We start from the raw sequence: 21,966 nt of genomic DNA on the forward strand, positions 1-21,966 counted from the left end.
TTACAAATTAAAGAAAACAAAAACCTGAGGCTTAGAGTGTTTGCAACTTGAGTGTCTGAGCCGTCTCTCTGCACTCTGTGCTCTTAGCCCTGCTTCACTGTAATATTAAAGTTAACGGGTTGTGTGTTTAATTTATATTCAGATTGACTGAATTTTAGGATTTAGAGAAACGTGCATTTGAATTTCAAACTGTGTTCTTTATTCCCTGTTGCACACTACCCAACAAATCCCCTATTGAATTTCAAAGAATAGTCCAGAAACAAGAGTCTCAAATGACTGCCAGAAGAATTTGTCAAAGGAAGATTAGAAGGCTCTATTAATATTGTTGCATACATTGTATCATATAGCATACATTAAAAATTGTTTCACCTTTTTCAGAATTTCTTATATAAAAAAAGATTTCTAGGAGCTTCTAGAAATACATAATTTTTAAAAATACATCAGATAAATATAAAAAATATAATAGGTATACCTATTATAGCCACAATAACAAAAATAAAAAGATGGCTTATTTTCCTCTTTCAAAGCCACAGAGAAATATACTCATGAGCTATATTTTCTCAACAACACAGCTCAGCTGACTCTGTAATAAAAAAAATCATTAAACTATGATTGATGACATACCGAATAAGCTTATGAACAATACTGAAGCATTTCTTCAGAATGAAGACGTGTCCTTGAAAAATGGAATCAGACCATAAAATATCCTCAGAAAACTACATATGATACACATAATTGAAGAAAAATAAAACAGACCCTGTCTTATAAAAAATACCCTATGTATGGCATGTTTTTATTAGCTCAAACAATTACCCAAACCAGGCAACACTGATCAGTTCTGTAGTTTTTTTCCTTCATGCAATAAATCAGATCAACCCCAGGAGAGAGTGTGTTCATTTTGGTTTCTGTCCATTATGGTGGCAAGAGTCACTCTTCTTGTTTTGTGGTAGTATGTTTGCTTCTGTGTGCAAGTGACAAAAGCCAAAGAAACAAGCCACACGGAGATGTGTGCTTTCACTTGGACCACAGATACTGCTTCTCTCCGTTGGAATGACGAGCTCCTTCTGCACTCATTCCGTTGAGCGTGTGTTTATCTGAGGCTTCACTGGGATCTTGCAGGGGCTTATTGGCATCCAGTTTTTCGAAGTATTTCCATCGGTAACACACACAAACACAGTCTTTCTTAGCCGAACTGTTAGTAGCACCCAAACATTCCAATATTACAGAGGATAATGAGACCAGCCCACGGCTGATTCCCACGCGGCAATCAGCCGTATCTCGACTCTCTAATCTTGTTATCAATTCTTACACCAGCTGTTCCTGCTGCAGTCCTCCGCTCCACTTTTCTTCTGGGTTTGATTATCCCTGGCCAAGACCACACAGAGCTCACAGGCCACACTGGGAGTTTTGTGGTTTATTAAGAAACAAGCTACAACTTGGGAACACAATCAGCAGACTACTCGTATAACTCAAGATCAGGATCAGTAGTACAGAGGCAAGGCCCTCCCTTCTCCAGTGCAGGATAGCTTTCAAAGCGCCTCGCAGTCATGTGGGTCTCTGCTCAGCGCCACCTGGACCAGCCTCTTGTCTGTTAACCCTCAGGCGATGATTATCTGGGTCCTGCTATCTGTCACCACTGGCTCTGCTGCTGGGCCCATCCCAGAGGGTAACACTGTCTTACTGTCTTCGGTGCTCCCCCCTGGATCTGTCCTTCCCGCCTCCCCTCTCTCTGCTTCTTTCCCCTCCTTCCTCCTTCTATCTGCTCCTTTTCTGCCTGTCTTTGCCTAAGTCTCTGTGGGACTAGCTGCACTGACACAACTCCTTGTCAAGTTCAAGGGATGATCTCCAGGCCCAGAAGAGCCACAAGCTAACCAATCCCCTCTTGGTGGGCCACAGACACTTCATTTGCATAGTTAACGATGTTTACCTCTCATACCTTACAAATTATATAAGTGCTTTTCGCAGGAAAGTTCCTGGTAATGACTGCAAAGGAACTTTCATATGGAAAGTGGAATGCCCGTTGGAAGATGTCATCCTCTCTGGTCTATTGCAATCATAGTTAAAATGGTATATGAATCACGAAGACAATGATGGTCTTGATTCCTGCAGTGATGGAAACTTTCCCTGGGTTGGCTGGTCTAGCCGTAGTCTTGATTAATTCCCACCAACTGACTCAGTGGGATCATGCAAATAAGGTATTGAGGAGTCTAGCTCAGGGATTACTCAATTTTGCCATTTCAACAAATATAATTGAGCCACGTTACATAAAGAACAGAAAGAAGTGCCATGAATAGAGCTTGTGTAAGATCCAAGCCTAAATGGCAACTGCCCTGTGTGAAGTGGCAGTGGCACCAAAGACCATAGCACACGACCCTTAAACAAAGCTGTGGGCTTCGCAGGTCACAGGAAGAATAAGACTGCCTTCGTGCAAGAGGCTGGCTTGCAGAACAGAGTGCTGATTGGACATTTATCAGTGCTAAAGAAGCTTTGTAACACTGGCCAACCAGGGCAAACTCAAGCCATGCGAATGAGAGGCAAAGGATCAGAGAGAAATGTTGCTGATGGCGTGGCTGAGAAGTATTGTGGACAAAAGAACTGTATCCTCAATGTTCTTTTATACTAACTTGTAAACTGTTGCCTCTGTTAATGGGCTCCATAATAATGAGTACTATCTGTTAGTTCTATGTGGTTATTACAATATATTATGGACCCCAGCAGAGAAGTAGGATGCCATGGGAAGGATGGTTAGTGTCAGAAGAGGAAAAGAAACGTTGGAAGGTGAAGGCATGTCTGAGCTCTGAGTTGGGTTGTCCTTCCCCCTTGTACAACCAGGGGCAGTCAGATGTGACCCCAACACCATTTAATCTGCTCCAAGTCCTCAGGCATTGTATCCAGTGCTTAGAGTAGCTGCAATATAAGACTCATCTAACTTGAATATTAAATAATAAGTCTCAGATGTTAGTTGTAAAATATGTGTGCTATAGAGCTCTTTGTTGACAACTAAGAAGCTTCCCAAAGCAAGCTTGTATCTCTGAAAACAATGGTTATCAAACGTCATGTTGCATATGAATCACTAGAATAATAATATAAAAATCCTACCCCAAAACTAGTTAACATAACAAAAAAACACTTTCAAAAAGTAAAATTCCTGCAAATCTTGGAATTGTTAGGTTTCTCGGATGAGAAAACCGCCTGAAAGAATTCACGCCGAAGCCTGGTTTGTGATGTAAGTAGGTTTTTATAAAGGACAGAGCAGTTTCAGGCGTCACAGTAATTGAACACAGGCAGTCTCGTGGCACCCACTGCGGCAGCTGCGGGCAGAGAGAGAGAGAGAGAGAGAGAGAGAGAGAGAGAGAGAGAGAGAGAGAGAGAGAGAGAGAGAGAGAGAGAGAGAGAGAGAGAGAGAGAGACAGACAGACCAAGGCCTGACCAGAGGAGCAGCTGGATAAAAGCCCTGAGGGTCTCAAAGTTCTAGCTCTGGGGGCCTTCCGCTGGGAAATGTGGGAACACGACTGCGTGACCCCATTGGCTGAATTAAGCCCACCTGGCCTAGATTGGGGCCCACCCAGGTGTACTGGCTTCCCGGCTCAAGAGCCTGAGTTTGTGCTTGTCCTCTAGCCGTTTCAGCTTCCAACTGCCTGTAGGGGGGGTGGGGGTTGGCATGCAGAGGGACGGGCCCTGGTTTCTGCCGCTAGCTACGTAACAGAATCATTCTCAAGAATCACAAATTCTCAACTGACCTTTATCTAGGTGCCTTAAAATGGTGAATCTTTCCTTGTGATAGGCTGGCATTCTGGCTTTTTGATGTTCAACTTATACTGTCTCCCTCCACAATGATTTTTCAAAAAATTTTCACAAGATTTTGCATTAAAGAACATGTCTTACAGAACACTGGCAGACAAGAAAGGGTTAGAGACAGAGGCATGGTTATGAAGTTGAAGTGAACTATAAAACAGGTTTGCAGGAGACACTAATAGTTACTTATGCCTACACTTTGTTGCTTTTGTATTTTAATTTATGAACAAGTGCTGGTAAGGGGCTAGAGATTATCACCAGGCTGAGATTCTTTCCTGTTTGAATTTGGAAAGATTCAAAGCCCATCTTATTTTTAAGACCATACTTAGAAGCCACTGAAATAATTTCAAATGCCCCCAGTGGTGACACATTTTGGGCACTATTACTTTTAAGTGTTTGGTTTTCCGTCGCGTTTTTCCTTCTGTAGATCCTCCATGTTACTTGGCCTGGGTGATGAGAAGAAACATTAAAGAAATAATATCGTTACCATTTCTCTCCCTGTGGAATCATACTTCTGACATTATTTTTCTGTTGATTTCATTACTGGGAACAAATTTAAAGTGCTGATTAAATGAATTTATTGAGACAGAAAACCAAAAGTGCATGTCCATTGTCGTCAGGCTGATGTGGCTCCCCTATGGAACAGAGTAGAATACCCCCCCATCCTCCCCCCCCACCCCCCGTAGGCTTCCCGAGGCTGTGCTCATTATGGAAGCAGCCTGGCATGTCTTTCTCCTGCAGAACAGCTGGGAGGTTTGAACAGCCGACCTTCCAGGTAGCAGATGTGTGCTTTAACCACTGTATCCCCAGAGCTCCTCATCAAGGCATGAGGTTGAAAAGAAGAAAAAAAGTAGGATGCTAATTCCTCCTTAATCATTCAAGATTTCGTGATCTGAAAGTATGGGGGGAGGGGGGGATCACCTGAGCGATAAAGCGTGCATCGTTTGAATGGATTAAAGTTCAAATCGCTGCAAAGCAGCTTATTTTTCATCCATCACCATGGATACAAAAGGACAGCTGAAGTGCAGGCATCTGACATCACAAGCATGCCCAAACAGGCCGAGAGGGAGCGCATGCAGCCCACAAAGGACAAGAGAGAAAAGCAGCAGAGGGGACAGCATCTTCAGGAGGATGAGCCTCCAATTCAGTGGGGGGTGGATACAATAGGACGAGCAAGAAGGCCCGCTGAGACGCTCAAGACTTCAGGCGGTGTTTACAGACCTTTTAATACCTTCTTATCCAGAAATAGCACTCAGAGGGAGACTGAGAGAGAAGGTATATCAGATTAGGCAACATTCAAAGGGCAGTGCCAGCAGCTTCTTTTAGCTTCTTATTTTATGCTCAGGCTTGAATTTTAAATAATGTTTTAAAGTTTTGACTTGCCTGGCTCACCTAATATTAAAAATTAACCCATCCTCACTTTCGCTGAAGACTCCAGTAACCACTTGAAAGAATCATAAAGGACCGTATCGCCTGGGCAAAGGATGGATTTCCAGGAAACTGATAGCCGGGGAATTAAATGGTTGTTTATGTTCCCATACGATTTCTACTCCGGCTTATTTTTAAATTGTCTTTAAAATGTTATTTCCTATCAAAAGGCATGACCTTTACCAGAAGGCTACTGTGTTAGTACATAAAGACCCGGATTCAGGAACACTGGGCAGGGGGTACCGATGGAGGTTGATAACCAGCTCTCTGGGAAAGGCCTAGATTTGTAACGCTTACTGATTTTCATGGTGTATATACTCCCACCTTGGCCGATTTTGTGCTCCCAGTGTGATGTGACCGGATTGCCCCACTCCTGGAAGCGTCACTCTTGCCAGCCTGCAAGAGTAGTTTCCACCAGTTCATCACTGACAGGCTCAACGCCAGTCCTGACATCAGTGCTTGGTGGGACTTTGAGCATCACATGGAGCTGCAGTTTCTGCATCTGAAGGGGTAGTCACTGCGCTTAGTCTTTGGTTGCTAAAACTGCGTCACAATTAAGACACGTGACTTGAGGGCCACTTGCCAAATGTGGATAAGTGGGAGATGCTGAGCTGTCAGAGTTCTGCAGGACCTCGTGTCCACTTTGACCTTGCAGAGCTGATCTTAACTATCCTAGAGCATCGAAGTTTTTGTGTAAGGAGCCACTTAAAGCGAAGGATCCATTACTGGGGGGGAATTGGAAACCACCTAACTAATTTATCTTCAAGGCATTCTTTCATTTATAAAAATTCATAATTGAATGAAACTAACATGTGAATGAAACACCAACATATTGATGTGCTCACTGTACTTAAAATAATTTTCTGACTTTTTGATGAAATCTTAAACTATTAAGGTTAGGGTTAGGGTTAGGGAAAAAAGGAAAAACAAAGAAATCTTAAACTAGAGAGACACTGACTGAAAGTTAAATTGTATCCATCAACACCATAGACTTTTTTTTTAATTATAGAGATCTTAGAAATAACTACTGCAAGGGTTCATAACAGCTCTGTCAGAGTGCATGCATGCATAAGTGTGTGGTGTGTGTGTGTAGGCAGTCAAACAGGCTGTAATCCACTTATAGACAAGTGCCTCTGCTTCCTGTTTTATTTGAGTCTTCATTTGAAGAAATAATTCTGATATATTAAAAAAAACTTTAATGCAATTTTCTTTGCACAAATCCTGAAGCCAAACTCTAAAGAAGAAAAGTAACTTGCCCCACTACCAAGAAAAGCCGGAGTCAGAATTAGGTTTCTAGATTTCTGGCTTCTAGTTTGCCTGGAGTAACTTCTTGCTACTCGGTGTCTCTGGGTAAATCATCTCAGCCAGCACTTTCCAATGGGCCAACCACCACCTCCTGTGACCCCTGAGCTTTCAAAGGGGAGCTGCTCTGAATTGAGAAGTGTTGTAGGAGTAGGTTTTGAAATCTTAGTAGAAAAACAGGGTGTGCAGAAAAATCTCATTGATAATTTAAAACTGGTGACTAGATCTTAAAATGATAAGTTTGAATAGACTGTGATATGTAAAATGTATTATAAAAATTAATCACACCTGCTTCTTATTTTTATTTAGTTATGAGAAATGATTGTCTCACAAAACTGACCACCACTTACTTGTCTGTCAGTTTGTCCTCCTGTGGTGGCCTGTGCTCCTGTGCTGCTGGAAGCTGTGTCACCCTTATTTCAGTTTCCAGCAGGGTCACCCAAAGTGAACAGACTTCAAGAACACAGAGGACTCCTTTGGAGGAAGAACCCGCTAAACACCTTCTGCACAGCGTCGAAGCGTTGTCAGATCGTGAAAGCCCAAACAAAGGAAGCAGAGCATTATTGCAGATTGTGCCAGAGTATGAGCCCTTCAATCCGAAGGCGCTTGGATTGTGACTAAAGAGGAGCTGACCCTAGGGAGTCGAGTCTGCCCTGGTGATGAGAGCAGGTAAAGTCTGTGGGATAGAGTCTTCAGGACCTGCATTTGCTGACAGGGCCCGACTCCAAGCAAGGAGAAACAGAACTAGGAATGGGTGAGTGTCAATCTAGGAAAATTGGAAATCATCAAACATGAAACAGAACACATAAACATCATGATCCCAGGTTCTAGTGAGCCGCGATAGACTGATATTTGCCATTTTGAATCAGAAAATCACCTCATTTACTATGCTTGGGAGAAACTCAATCAAGAGGAAAGGTGTGGCATTCGTTGTCAGAAAGGATCTTGCTAAACCATTCATGAAGTACAATGCTGTCTGTGATAGGATTATATCTATTCATTTTCAAGGATATCCCATCAACACAACTACTATTCAAATTAATGCAACAACCACAAAAGCTAGTGATGAAGAACTTGAAAGCTTCTACCAACGACCTTAGCCGGAACTTGGTCAAACATGCCATCAAGATGCATTGATAGCAAAACGTAAAGAGGGTCACCTCTGGTGACCTAACACCCCCGAGAGACACGCTAATATGAACAAGCAAAAACAAAACATACCAAAAATACAGAAAATGTTGAAAAACAAATCAAGTCCAGCATGCATCAGAAGGTGGATCAACTGACAAGGTTTTAACTGTTCGAATCAGATTTATGCCTTTGATCACTTGAAATTCTCTTAGGCGGTTTTCTGTGTTTTTGTATATGAAACCCAGGATTGATGATAGAGACAGCAAGCAGAATAAGGGTTTTGGTGGTGGGGTGGGGTGGGGGTGGGAGCTGTGTACAGTTATGGTGGGTGGAGGGTACAAAAGGAAGGCGATCTCAAGGAGTCCATGAAGAGAAAAAATGTTTGGAAACCGATTGTGGTAGCAATTGTACAATTCTGCTTGCCATGATTGAACTATGGAACTATTGGGTAAATGTTATAACTCCCAATTAATAATAGATTTTTCTGGGTCAAGAGGTAGTTCTGGAACAGAACAAGGGCACTCTGCATGGTTTAAAATCAAGAAAGGTGTGTGTCAGGGCTGAATACTCCCACCACACTCGTTCAATCTAAATGTTTAGCAAGTCATCTGAGAAGCTGGATTATATGAAGAAGAATGTGGCTTATTGACATCATGAGATATACAGATGACAGAACCTTATTTGCTGAAAGTGGGGAGAACTTGAAGCACTGGCTGATGAAGATCAATGATTGCAGCCTCCAGGATGAATCACAGCTCAACGTAAAGATGAACAAACTCCTCACAACTGGACCAAAGGTAACATCGTGGTCAATGGAGAAAAGGTTGAAGTTGTCAACACCTTTGTCTTGCTTGGATCCATGATCAATATTCACGGAAGCAGCAGTCAAGAAATCAAAAGACCTATTGCATTAAGTAAATCTGTTGCGCAAGCCCTCTTTTGAGAATTGAAGAGCAAGGATATTTCTTTGAGGAGTAAGGTGCACCTGATCAAGCAATGGCGTTCTTCATTGCCTCACCTGCACGTGTAAGTTGGAATTTGAATAAGGAAGACGGAAGAAGCATTGAATTAGATTACTGAAAGGTCAAACCGATCTGTATTGGGAGAAGTAACACCAGAGTGCTCCTTACGGGCAAAGATAGCAAGACTTCGTTTGAAATATTTTGGACATATTGTCAAGAGAGACTAGTCCCTGGAGAAGGACACGTTGTTCGGTAAAGTAATTGATAGCAAAAAAGGAGGCCCTCATGAGACGGATTGGCTCAGGGGCTGCAACAATGGGCCCAAGCGCAGGACCAATTGTGAGGAAGGCGCAGGCCTGTGCAGTGCTTCAGTCTGTTGTGCAGACGGTCACAATGGGTTGGAGCCAACTTGATGGCACTTAAAAACAACATGAAAAAATGTTAGAGTAAATATGATAGAAATTATATTTCTATTGGATACCCCTGATCTAGCCTTAGGGTCAGTTTAACCTATTAAAAGTAGCAACATATCTACCCTTTCATATTTTTGGGGCCTAGTAAGTATGGTGAGTTTTGTTGAAGTGAAATTCTACAGAAGTATGAGACCGTATCTCAAACTATACTGATGCCTGTTTGGTCACCAACTGTTTCAGTTGCCCACTTGGAAGAAGTAAAGTTTTGTAGAGGTTTTAAAATTTGTGGTTCTACTCCGTACTATAAAGTCATTGTGAGTTAGAATCAACTTGATGGCCAGTGACTAAGGGCAATACAGGGGACGGCACCGGAGACACAGTGTGGGAATTGCACCTGACCTGATTCCACCACACCGAGGCAAAGCACTGGGGGAATGCAGTGGAACAGCAGGGGAATGGAGTGGCAAGGTCCCCAGGGAATGCTGAAAGTGGACTTTGGGGCCAAGGCGTTGTGCCCCAACAGACTGGACTGGAAAACGCTCCTAAGGGCCAGCAAACGATCCTTGAACGAACTACAAGCCTTTCTTTTGTGAAGTGTTTTGTTTTGTTCTTTGTCAGTGGTTTGTTTGTATTGTTTTATTCTCTGGTTGTATACTGTTGCTTTGTTTTCCTCTGTCTTGATTTCGTGCATGTTAGTGTCTCCACAGGTCTGTCTGAATAGGACAGGCTGGATGAACTATCTGGAGGAAAAACAATAGGACAGACAGTTCCGGGGGGACAGACAGATCCGGGTGGGGGAGGGGGAGGAGGGTAAGGAAGTGGTGTTAATAAACACAGGGACAAGGGAACAACATGGGACCCAAAATGGTAGTGAGGGGGGAGTGACATGCCTGATGGGGAACGATCAAGGGTAAGGTTGCATAGAGAAGAGGTATAGCTGTAGCCCAGGTGGAGACGGAGCATGGTGGTGGGGCAGGAGGAAAGTCAAGGGAGAGGGAGGAAGGAGCTGGGAGTCAAGGGACATTTATGGAGGGCTAGACAAAGACGTGTACATGCAAACATATATATGAGGATGGGGAAATAGATCTAATTATCTACATTTATAGGTTTAATATTAAGGTGGCGGAAGGACCTTGGGCCTCTACTCATGCACTCCCTCAATGCATGAATACTTTCGTTAATTAAATTGGTACTCTATGATGCTCACTCTCCCGACACAATTGCTGAAGTCAAAGTGGGTGAACAAGTAAATGTGGTGAAGAAAGCTGATGGTGCCTGGCTATCAAAAGAGATAGCGTCTGGGGTCTTAAAGGCTTGAAGACAAGCGTCCATCTAGCTCAGAAGCAACAAAGCCCACATGGAAGAACACACCAGCCTGAGTGAGCGAGTGATCCCAAAGGGATCAGTTAGCAGGCATCAAAGAACAAAAAAATCATCATATCATTGGCTGCACACCTCCATGATAGGATCGCTGAAGACAAATGGGTGCATAAGCAAATGTGGCGAAGAAAGTGGATGGTGCCCGGCTATCAAAAGAGATAGTGTCTGGGGTCTTAAAGGCTTGAAGATAAACAAGCGGCCATCTAGCTCAGAAGCAAAAAAGCCCACATGGAAGAAGCACACCATCCAGTGCGATCACGAGGTGTCAAAGGGACCAGGTATAAGGCATCATGCAAAAAAAAAAAAAAGAATGTGTGTGTATGTGTATATATATATATGTATATATGTATATATATATTTATATATATGCCACATTGAATGAAGGGGGAAGTGCAGAGTGGAGACCCAAGGCCCAAGAGTCGGCCACTGGAGATCCCCTCATAGAGGGGCTTAGGAGAGGAGATGGGTCAGTCAGGGTGCAGTGTAGTACCGACGAAGAGCACAGTTTTCCCCCAGATCCTGGATGCTTCCTCCCCCCAACTACCATGATCTGAATTCTACCTTGCAGGGCTGGATAGGGCAGAGGTTGTACACTGGTGCATATGAGGGCTGGAGGCACAGGGAATCCAGGGTGGATGATACCTTCAGGACCAAGGGTGTGAGGGGCGATGCTGGGTGAGCGTAGGTGAGTGGGTTGGAAAGGGGGAACTGATTACAGGGATCCGCTTGTGATCTCCTCCCTGGGAGAGGGACGACAGAGAAGGGGGGGAAGGGAGACTCCGGATAGAGCAAGATATGACAAAATAATGATGTATGGATTACGGGGTGCACATGGGGGAGGGGGGAGCGGGGAGGGAGGGGGAAAAAAAAGAGGACCTGATGCAAAGGGCTTAAGTGGAGAGCAAATGCTTTGAGAATGATCGGGGCGGGGAATGTATGGATGTGCTTTATACAATTGATGTATGTATATGTATGGAATGTGATAAGAGTTGTATGAGTCCCTAATAAAATGTAAAAAAAGAAAAGGGAAAAGAAAGAAAGAAAAGAAAATGATTAGGGCAAAGAATGTACAGATGTGCTTTATACAATTGATGTATGTATATGTATGGACTGTGATAGGAGTTGTATGAGCCCCTAATAAAACGTTTAAAAAAAAAAGAATCAACTTGATGGCAATGGATTTAGTTTGGGTTGTTTGTATACTGTGTGTGTGTGTGTGTCCGTGCACACACATGCATGTGAATGCAGGAGTACAGTAATAGTGTAGCCTACAAACATAAAGCTTCCAAAAAACCAGGCTCACTGCTATAGAGTTGAGGCCAACTTACAGTGACCCTGTAGAACAGGATAGACTTGTGAGTTTTCAAGAATGTAGCACTTTATGGGAGTAGAAACCCTGCTTTCTTCTGAAGAGTGGCTGGTGTTTTTGAACTGCTGACCTTGTGGATGACAGTCCAACATGTAACCACTAGTCATCATAGATTCATTTAATCTCCTTGTTTATATGCGTGTATTGAATCCACCCCCTTCGTCTGGACACTGGGCCATCTCCACAGTAGATGTAGATATTACAAGCGGTGAGGAGCTGAGCTTAAACCACAAACTGGAGGATCCTCCTGGGAAAGAACTTTTCTGAGAGGAGAGGAGCCAACCAGAGCTCTTTTGACTGCTTCTCAAATCCAAACAGAGTGGGACTCCTCCATAAGGGTTTCTAGGCTGTAACCTAATTTACTGAAGGATGTCAGCCGGTCTTCTCCGCCTGAGCCACTACTGGATAAGCTAAAACTCTGCTCTGGTGGCTAGCAATGAGTGCTTAACCATCGTACCATCAGCTCCTTATTTCGCCCACAGGACATGAGAAATAAGACCTCTGGTTCACGACATTATATAAGGTGTCCGGGCATAAGTTACACTGCGCTGGGACGCATTAACAGAGGGCATTCCACCTCCACCTATAGTCCCCAAATTTGGCTCTATATAACGAGTTAGTCAGGATCCTGTTAGGGAAATATAAAGCACATGGAGGGTCTTCTATAGAAGGGATTAACACACAGTGCTAAAAGGCTAATGGGGCAAAAAAGAAACGAGAATAACTCGGGTATTTGTAACTGCAGAAATCAGCAACTGCCAAATGACTGAAAGAACAAAGTGGACTCACCAGAGTTTCGGAACTTAGAGAAGGGGCTAAATAAGATTGGTAGGTAGACTCCCTAAGGGGCAATTATTGGAATCTTGCCCTGGGAGCAGCAACGATGTGCTGGATGAGCTGATGTAACTGCTGCTGGCATAACTGATAACAATACGTACATTAAGAAGAAAATCATTTTTTCCCAACTCTTATAGAACAGCCTTTCCCCCATTGTTTCTTTTTGACATAACCTAACAATGAGCCAACTAGTAAGAGAATGTTGCTCCAGCCTCCCAGAAGAAAATACAGGTCGGTGGACTGGCTAGACAGCATCCACTCAACTGTGGCACTGGTGTATGTGAAGGTGCTCCATCAGTTAGCCACCAGTCATTTCTAGGGTCTACCAGTGAAACTAGACAATCTTGTGAGTATGAGACATTCTCTGAAATGTCCCAGATGTTCTTGATGGGGTTAAGTGTACTGGGGTTGGAAGCATTATAAAAGAAAATAAAATTTGGCTGATCCTATCTTTACTTATAGAACAAAAATGTTTGGAAAGCTTAGCATAATCATGTGTTTCTTTTTCTTAAGTGAAATAAAAACCAAGCCATAATCAATGACGACTCTAAGTTTTTACCATCATAGATTAGTTGTTTCTGTTTTAATTCATGGGAATATAGAGACTATGTTCTTTTGTGTTTGACTTCTTTTATCCTATCTTTGAAAATTATCATGTTCATCAATGTATTGGTAATTCCCTCTGCTGATAACTAGCAATACACTATAAGCATAGACTGAAGAGGAACCCGTGAGAGCCTGGGTTTTCTGTCATTGGTGAGACACAGTCTGACCATTCCGTTATCACTTTGTATTAGTGGAAAACATTTGCATTTTCCTTTGCTGACAGGTTTCTGCCTTACACAGGATCCAGCTTACTAGGTTTTAAGGTATTCATTTAAAGCTTCATTCTCATGAAACTGGATAGTTGTTATTTCCTGTTTTGTATAACATGAATGAAGCCTGTATAAACTTTATTAAGTTTTAAAATATATATGTATGTTTTTTATTTCTCCTATGTAAATACTGAGGAATGGAATTTCTGGATTAGGTAAGAAAATGTCCAAATTCATAAGAAATTTTCATCTGCATTTTCATCGGAGAGTTCTGAAACAATTTTATTCCTGGCCTTTACTCAAGGTAAGTGCTTCACACGCATCTGCCCCTCCATGGGAGAAAGAGGAGGTGATCCGCTCCCATAAAGATCTACCACGTCTGAAACCCTAGACAGGGCTGCGATGACTCTGAGTCGACGCGATGACAGCAGGTTTGGGCTTTACCCTCAGTCATGTCTTCTATCGACACTAACTTAGTGAAGAGTGGCAGGTGCCTTAACCAGGCTCCCTCCACGCTTCTTGCTCTTCCATCACTCTCCCAGGTACAGTCAGTTGCTCAGTCCTGTAAATGCTACCTCCCAGAGTGGCTCATGCCACTTTCTTCACTTATTAGACCTGTACTCATTTTCAATTACTTTGACCCATAGTAAAAACAATACATAGCATTCGTGTATAAAACAGGATGCAGTGTAGCAACGGTGAAGCAAACAACTTTCCTCTAGTTCCTAAATGCTTCCTCCCCACCCACTATCATGATCCCAATTCTATCTTACAAATCCGGCTAGACCAGAGGATGTACACTGGTACAGATAGGAACTGGAAACGCAGGGAATCCAGGGCGGATGATCCCTTCAAGATCGGTAGTGAGAATGGTGATACCGGGAGGGTGGAGGGAGGGTGGCGTTGAGAGGGGAAACTGATTATAAGGATCTACATGGGACCTCCTCCCTGAGGGATGGACAACAGAAAAGTAGGTGAAGGGAGATGTTGGACAGTGTGAGATATGACAAAATAATAATTTATAAATTATCAAGGGTTCATGAGGGAGGGGGAAGGGATGGGGTAAAAATGAGGAGTTGATGCCAGGGGCTTATGTGGAGAGCAAATGTTTTGAGAATGATGAGGGTAATGAATGTACAAATGTGCTTTATACAATAGATGTATGTATGGATTGTGATAAGAGTTGTATGAGCCCCCGATAAAATGATTTTAAAAAACAACTGAAATAAAAGTTTCTTAAAACAACATTTATCCTTACTGCACACAATATACTCTGCTATTTCCTACTCTATTCTATATCAATTTTTTGAAAGGTGGTTATAAACCAAATTTTGAATTCATGATTTATTAATGATTCACAACCACAGTTTGATAAGAGGGTAGCTGAAAGTTTTGATCCTGGAATCAGGCAGACAAAGGTTTAAATCTCTAATTTTCTATTTCCTAACTCACCGTAAGCGAAGTGCTTATTTTCTTTAAGCCGCAGCCCTTTTTGTAATGAATAAATAATAGCAATCCTATATTATAAGATTAAATGATTAAAAATGGTGTAGTAAGGAATAAAATTAGTGTGTAAAACCCTGAGCACAGGCTCGGGAATAGAAAGTACTCCACGTTAGCTTTTATCATTACTGATGGGGCCTTCCTGCAGGCGGAACTGGGCCAAACCCAGATTGTCAAGGTCTTTGCTGATCTTTCTGCCTGTAGTCTCACTAGACAGGGTGCCTCTAGGTCATCATTCTCAAATGCGGATCAAAGCAGGCTTGTGTTTGAAAACACAGCAGCCATTCCCAATGGCTTTGAGATGCATCGTAAGCTTCTTAAGATGTTAAGCACCTAGCCTTCTCGTGGCCAGCCATGTTTCTGGGCACTCATGTTCCTGGTAGATCTCCCTTATCACGGCTTCCCGCATTAAGTCTTCTAAAACAACTTATCCTGCTTCACACACACACACACACACACACACTTGATAAAAGGGTAAGTCAAAATTATGTCTACAAAATTGTAGACTTTTTTTTGAACATCGAAATGTGAATTGTTTCTTGACATATCTTCCAAGGAGGTCCACACACTTCGGGAGGTGGTGCTTCCTCCTCCCTCCTCCCTCCCTGGAGAATTCAGTGCTCTCACTTCACACTGTCAGAATGACAGTGTGGGCATCCGGAGGGATTCAAACTACGTTCCTTTTCAATGTTGTTTGCATTTGGGAAACAAAAAGCAGCCTGAAGGGACAAGATCGTGGAAAGTGAATGGGGTCAGTTTTCCCAAGGCATTCTCTCAGGTTAGCCTTGTTACCCTCAAAGAACGAGCAGATGTGCCGTCACAGTGGGGGGCAAATTTCTCATGGAAACTTTCCTGGTCTTTACCTCACTAATGCCGTTTTCAATTTTCTTAAAACGGCTTCATAAGTAATCATGATTGTCCTGTGTCCTTTGAGAAAATCACCCCTTGGGGACCCAAAGGAACAGTTACAATAAGCCTTCTGAGTTTCTTTGCCTTGAACTTCATGGCCCCAGCAGATCCCCTCACAAGCCACTGTTTGGATTGGACCTTCTTTTTATTTGATGGCACCCTAGCAAGACTAATACAAGTGTATTGCTGAGAGATCTTATCTGCAGCCATCCACAGATCACAGACATGTGTATGAACACCTTTGGTATGGAATAAAGCAAGGGTGAGATTGAAATACTTAAACAGCCATTTGCTACCCGAATGACCATCTAAAGTATGAACAAATGATATGCCCAAGGTAGTTTATGAATTCATACAGTTAATACTTAAATAAGAACAATAAGAGGCACACAAAACTAGATTATGAGTTTTTAAATATTAAATAATACCTGACAAAAAACAATAAAATTGTTAAAGATATTTCCAAATTGCTTCTTGATTGGTGCCCTGGCAAACCTCCATTTAGGAGGTGCCTACCTGGGAAATATCCTTCCTTCAGACACAGTCTCTCCTGAAAATGACTCGCACCCAATCTGCATCCCTTTATAATCATAGTACATAGCAGAGTCCGTGGCAGGTGGGACAAACTATTAGCATGCTTAGCTTCTAACAGCAAGGTTGTTAAATTTGAGTTCTCTCAGGGTACCTTGATTGTAAGGCTTGGTGACCTACTTTACAAAATCAGCCATTGAAGACACTGGAACACAATTCTTCTGACACATAAGGGTTTACCATGAGTCTCGTTGACACGACAGTAACTGGTTTTTATTTTCATTTTTTAATACATCACATAGGAAGTACAATCAGGGTGTGGCTTATCTCTTTTGCTCATTAGACAACGAGCTGCCGGAGGACAAGGGCTTTTTGTTTTGTTTTTTTCAATGAATAAATAAAATTTTCTAAATAAAAATTTTCTCATTGAAATTCTGCTATGCCATTTTTCTCTGTATGCTCGAGAGAAAGAGCTGCCTACTTTGGGATTAGGCCTTGGGCTGCTAACTGTAAGGTCAGTGGTTCAAACCATCAGCTGCTCTCAGGGCGAAAGGCAGACTTGGTGCTGCCATAGCGAGTTCTAGTCTCGGAAACCTTAAGGAGCAGTTCTACTCTGTCCTACAGAGCCTCTGAGTCCAAATGGATTTGATGACAGTGAGCTTTATAACAGCAAAGCTAATAAGCATACCTTTTACTCTTGGTAGCTTATTTATTATCAATTAGATATGTAGGCACTAATTTTAACAGAATCCCCAGTGGGTTATTTTCCGGCAAGCCTCTGCTATTAAAGTCATATTGACGTTCTTCCTTCAAATAACCATGGACTGCTATGGTTTCTGTCATGGCTAATCCTGTGCTGGGAAGGATTTGATCTATCCGAAAGACTCCCAGTCATTGAGCTGATTTCCACTCACAGTGACCCTATAGGATAGAGAAGAACCGTCCTTGTGGGTTTCTGAGACTGAACACCTTTACGGAAGAAAAACTTCCTCTTTCTCCTTCAGAATGCCTAGTGGTTTTATCTGCAGCCCAGAAGTCACCAGAACTCCTGATTTGATGTGTAGGTCAATTTATTTATTTATTTTTCTTTCTTTTTTTAAAAAAAAAATCATTTTATTAGGGGCTCATACAACTTTTATCACAATCCATACATACATCAATGTGTAAAGCACATTTGTACATTCATTGCCATCATCATTCTCAAACATTTGCTCTCCACCTAAGGCCTGACATCAGCTCATTTTCCCCTCCCTCCCAGACCCCTTCCCTCATGAACTCTTGATAATTTATAAATTATTATGTTGTCATATCTTGCCCTGTCTGAAGTCTCCCTTCACCCCCTTTTCTGTTGTCTGTCCTCCAGGGAGGAGGTCACATGTAGATCCTTGTAATCGGGTACCCCTTTCCAACCCACCATCCCTCTATGTTCCCAGTATTGCCATTCACACCACTGGTCCTGAAGGGATCATCCGCCCTGGATTCCCTGTGTTTCTGATTGATATCTGAACCTATGTATATCCTCTGGTCTAGCCAGATTTGTAAGGTAGAATTTGGATCATGATAGTGGGAGAGGAGGAAGCATTTAGGAACTAGAGGAAAGTTGTATGTTTCATCGTTGCTACATTGCACCCTGACTGGCTTGTCTTCTCCCCGAGACCCTTCATTAAGGGGATGTTCAGTGTCCTACAAGGTCAATTTATTTTAAAGTGTAATTGTGAACTAACAATATCTGAAAACATGTTTTAAATATTAAGGCAAACCAACATTTGGTTGGTTCCTTTTCATGTAAAACAAAATCAAAACTCCATTTAATTCAAACTAACTTTTAGATGTAATACAGAAACTGTTACTTACCTACTAATTATGAAACAAAACTGTGTTAGTCTGGGTAGACTAGAGAAATAAACTCATAAACACGCATATGTATAAGAGTTTATATACAAGAACAACTGTACATTAAGAAAGCATCCCAATTCAGTCCAGTCTGAGCCCACAAGTCTGCTATTAGGCCATTTATGTCTGATACTGACCTGTAAAGTCCTCTTCAAACTCATGAAACACAAGCAATGACGCTGAATGCTGGATGATCACAGACCATTGGGTAGAAAGTCTTTAGATCCAGTTGCGTTGTAAGCATCTCAGCGCTGGCAGGGGTCTCCACGTGGCTTCTCCAGCATCCAGGCCTGCATCAGTGAAGGTCCATGTGGCTTCTCCTCAGGGATGTCTGGCAGGAAGTAAGCAGAGAGAAAGAAGTCCCTCCTGACTCCAAGGAGGAAACACAGGAGTTGCCAGAATTCTCAGGGGAAGGCCATGCCCACATAAAGGTCTCATTGGTTATATCTTGATTGACAGGCCAGACTCCACCCCTTCACTCATGATCCTCTCAAACTGACACCAGATTATGTAATAACCACACATTACCCAGAAAAGCACAATAAAAGGGTATGTGTTTATACTGTATCAACCCCCCAAAAAGAAAGCAAACTCATGGCCATCTAGTTAGTTGATGCCAACTCGCAATGGCCTTCTAGGACAGGGTAGAACAGCCAAGGGAGTTTCGGAAGCTAGGCCTCTTTGTGAGAGTAGGAGGTTCCAGCTTGCTCCTGTGCAACAGCTGGTTGTTTTGAACTGTGGGCCCTACAGTTAGCAGCCCAATGAGTAACTACCACACCACAAGGGCGCCTTCTAAACTGTACAGGCTGACAGTAACTATCAGATTAGATGAAGTTGGTTTTTAAAAACCAGACCACTCCCTGTATTTCCAGTTTCACTGCTTTTTGCCTAAGCCATCCAGTTTCTTTTAAACAGGTCATATCATTGCTTAAAAGTTAACATGACATACCGACAACATTTTACTTAGAATGAATTAATAAATTTTAAATGTCAAAGAATTTTGGACACCGGTTAGCTTTAAAATGTTTTCTTTTGTTGTCGTTCCACATCACATACATATTTAGAGTCCCTTGGTGGCACAAATAGTTTAGCACACAACTGCATGCCAAAATGTTGGCAGTTCAAGTCTAAGCAGAGGGCACTTAGAAGACAAGTCTAACTATTCACTTCTGGAAGGTGATGACATCTTTGAAAACATACAAAACTGTTCTACTCTGCATCTCTGGGGAGCCCGTGAGTTGGAATCAAGGTGACAACTACTAACAAAAATACCTAGGTAGAACATATTTCACAGCTGTTTTCTTAGAATGGTGTTAAATGGGCAATTGAACTTTAGCTTGTTGCTGTGGGGTGCTGTCAGGTTCATCACGACTCACAGTCACCCTGTCGATGGGACAGAATTTCACAGAGGGTCTCCTAAGTGTCTCTATTCTAAGAGCAGATGGCCAGCGATCTTTTCCTGAGGAGCAGTCATTGGGTTCAAAGCACATTTCAATTAGCAACCTTAACCGATGCACCACTAGGTGTGCCTTCTCAGATGTGATCATTTATCACATGGACATCTTCCTTTTAAAATTATGTCTATTGTAACAACTGGACTACTTACTATTTGTAGTAGACATCCAAGAAATCATTCGAATTCTTTACATCAGGATGTTAAGCACAGTGAGAATAATTCTACTGATGTTTATAGAAAGTTTTAAATTAAGATTACTTGCATTATCACTACATAGTATTATGTAAGATAACCAAAATCTTGCAGATAATGGATAGTGAGCAATATAGAATATTGGAGATATTATAATGTCCTTAATAGATTATTAGGATCATTTATTTCACAAATATAATCTTTAAAAACAGTGAAGCCTAAATCTTCTATTTCAAGTAAAAAACATAAAAATGTGGTTTGTTAGATTTGCTTTCTTCCTGAAAAGCAAAATCTTAAATAATATATAATGAAATGAAATGGCAAATTGTATAATCTTAGAAAATTTTGAACTGATCAAAAATAATTATGTGAAAACAATGTAAACTTATACAAAAACTTCTCATTTGGGGCTAAGCCTTTTACAATTAACTCAATAAACTGTTTTGCTTTTGTTTTTTCATCTTTAGGCAAATTTCTTTTGCCTTTAGTTTTCAGGGTCAAATGAGCTGATAAACCCTATAAAGTTCTTGGAAATGTTAGGTATAAAGACAAATTTGGAAGAATTCTGACTTTTTAATTATCATCTTATCAGCAACTGTACTAGCCTGTAGATAAAATGCCATAAAGGTGTTAGATTTTAATGGTGACTTTCAGAGTTTGGCAGACATAGGTGTGAATCTTCAGAGTGCCATGGACTATTTAAGTGTCTTCTATAAATTCTTTAACCTTCTGAATCTATTTCCTCAAGCATAAACCATGAATAACAATATGTTTCTCTAGTCACGAATGAAGATGGAAGGACATGCCCTGCTTGGCACTTAGTGAGGGCTGAATAAATGTTAGTTTCAATCTCAATTGCTCTCCAGTGCCAGCGACCCTGATTTGACTTTATGCAAAGGAGTTTGTTTTTGCCACTTTCTAGCAATTTTCTCCAAAAGTAAAGTGTTACCTCTGAGGGAATCAATCATAACCAATGAGCTATTTTAACAGGAAGTACAAATATAGATAAACAGATGAGAAAGTATTTTTAATGTCATGTTAGGAATTACTCGTTAATTTGGACTAACAGATGATTGCTATTTTCCAAAGCTATAATGCGCATAGAGAACATATTTAATTACAATATTTTAAGGAAGATTAATCTGACAGTGCAAGTAAAACACAATGAAGACATCAGAAATGGAACAAAGCTGGAAAGCTGAAGTCAAACAAGACACAGAAACTGGATTTCAAATTCAGAGACCTGATTAGCATGATTTGTTTTCAAGAATTGGCTTCTCTGCGGAATGGAGGCAAGATGCAGGTTTTTTCAAAATGAACAATGGTGAGAACAGCGGGGTACCCGTTAATCCTTTCTGTCAATTAAAGAAGCTTAACAATAGCCCTCAATCAACAGAGCGCTTTCTTTTTACCTCATTCGCAACTTATTCAGAACAATTTTTTAAATGGAAAAATAGGTCACAGGACAGCGTTCAAGGAGTTACTGACATGGACTACTGGACGTTTTCTCTTAAAAACATAACGTATTTCGAATACTCCATTCCACCCCAAACACTGGGGATTCAATACTGGCTCCAAAATCGCAAAATCACATTCAAGACAAACTCACAGGGCATTTAAGATTCAGGAAAGCCAGGGCGACTGGGCAAACAAATTAATACACATTCTCCTGAAAAGCAGCCATTTCCGTTAAGATGGAGCTATTTGTTTAAAACGGATTGATCATTACGGACCAAGCTACAAATGTCCGAAAGAACTTCAAGAGAATTCAGCGTGCTTTGCTCTTCTCCATTCAGCGGCCGCCAAGTCCTACACCCGCTTCCTCCCGCCCTCCCTCGGCCGGGCGGCCTCGCCGCACCGCGGCCGCGTCTCCGTGGGCACAGCCCGTCCGGGCGGGCGGGCTCGCAGCACGTCGCTAGGACGCCTCTTCTGGAGGCCGCGGCTCCCCCGGGAGCGGGCGGCCAATGACCGCCTTCGCTTGCACTCGTCATCCCGCCTTCCAGCACCACCGAAGCCAATAGAAAAGGCGACTTGGAAACATCAGCCAATG

At 42.0% G+C, this 21,966-nt stretch overlaps 1 long non-coding RNA gene across 1 annotated transcript; it reads right to left on the reverse strand.

Annotated features, from left to right (window-relative positions):
- Positions 1 to 714: 714 nt before the first annotated feature.
- LOC142452858 (uncharacterized) lies at positions 715 to 21,915 on the reverse strand. Its single transcript, XR_012785350.1, has 3 exons — positions 21,526 to 21,915; positions 18,406 to 18,599; positions 715 to 4,241 (listed from the first exon to the last, which is right to left on the reverse strand). It is a non-coding gene; the product is annotated as an uncharacterized LOC142452858 (long non-coding RNA).
- Positions 21,916 to 21,966: the final 51 nt, after the last annotated feature.

This window comes from Tenrec ecaudatus, chromosome 7 (assembly GCF_050624435.1).
Source record: "Tenrec ecaudatus isolate mTenEca1 chromosome 7, mTenEca1.hap1, whole genome shotgun sequence".
Lineage (NCBI taxonomy): Eukaryota > Metazoa > Chordata > Mammalia > Afrosoricida > Tenrecidae > Tenrec > Tenrec ecaudatus.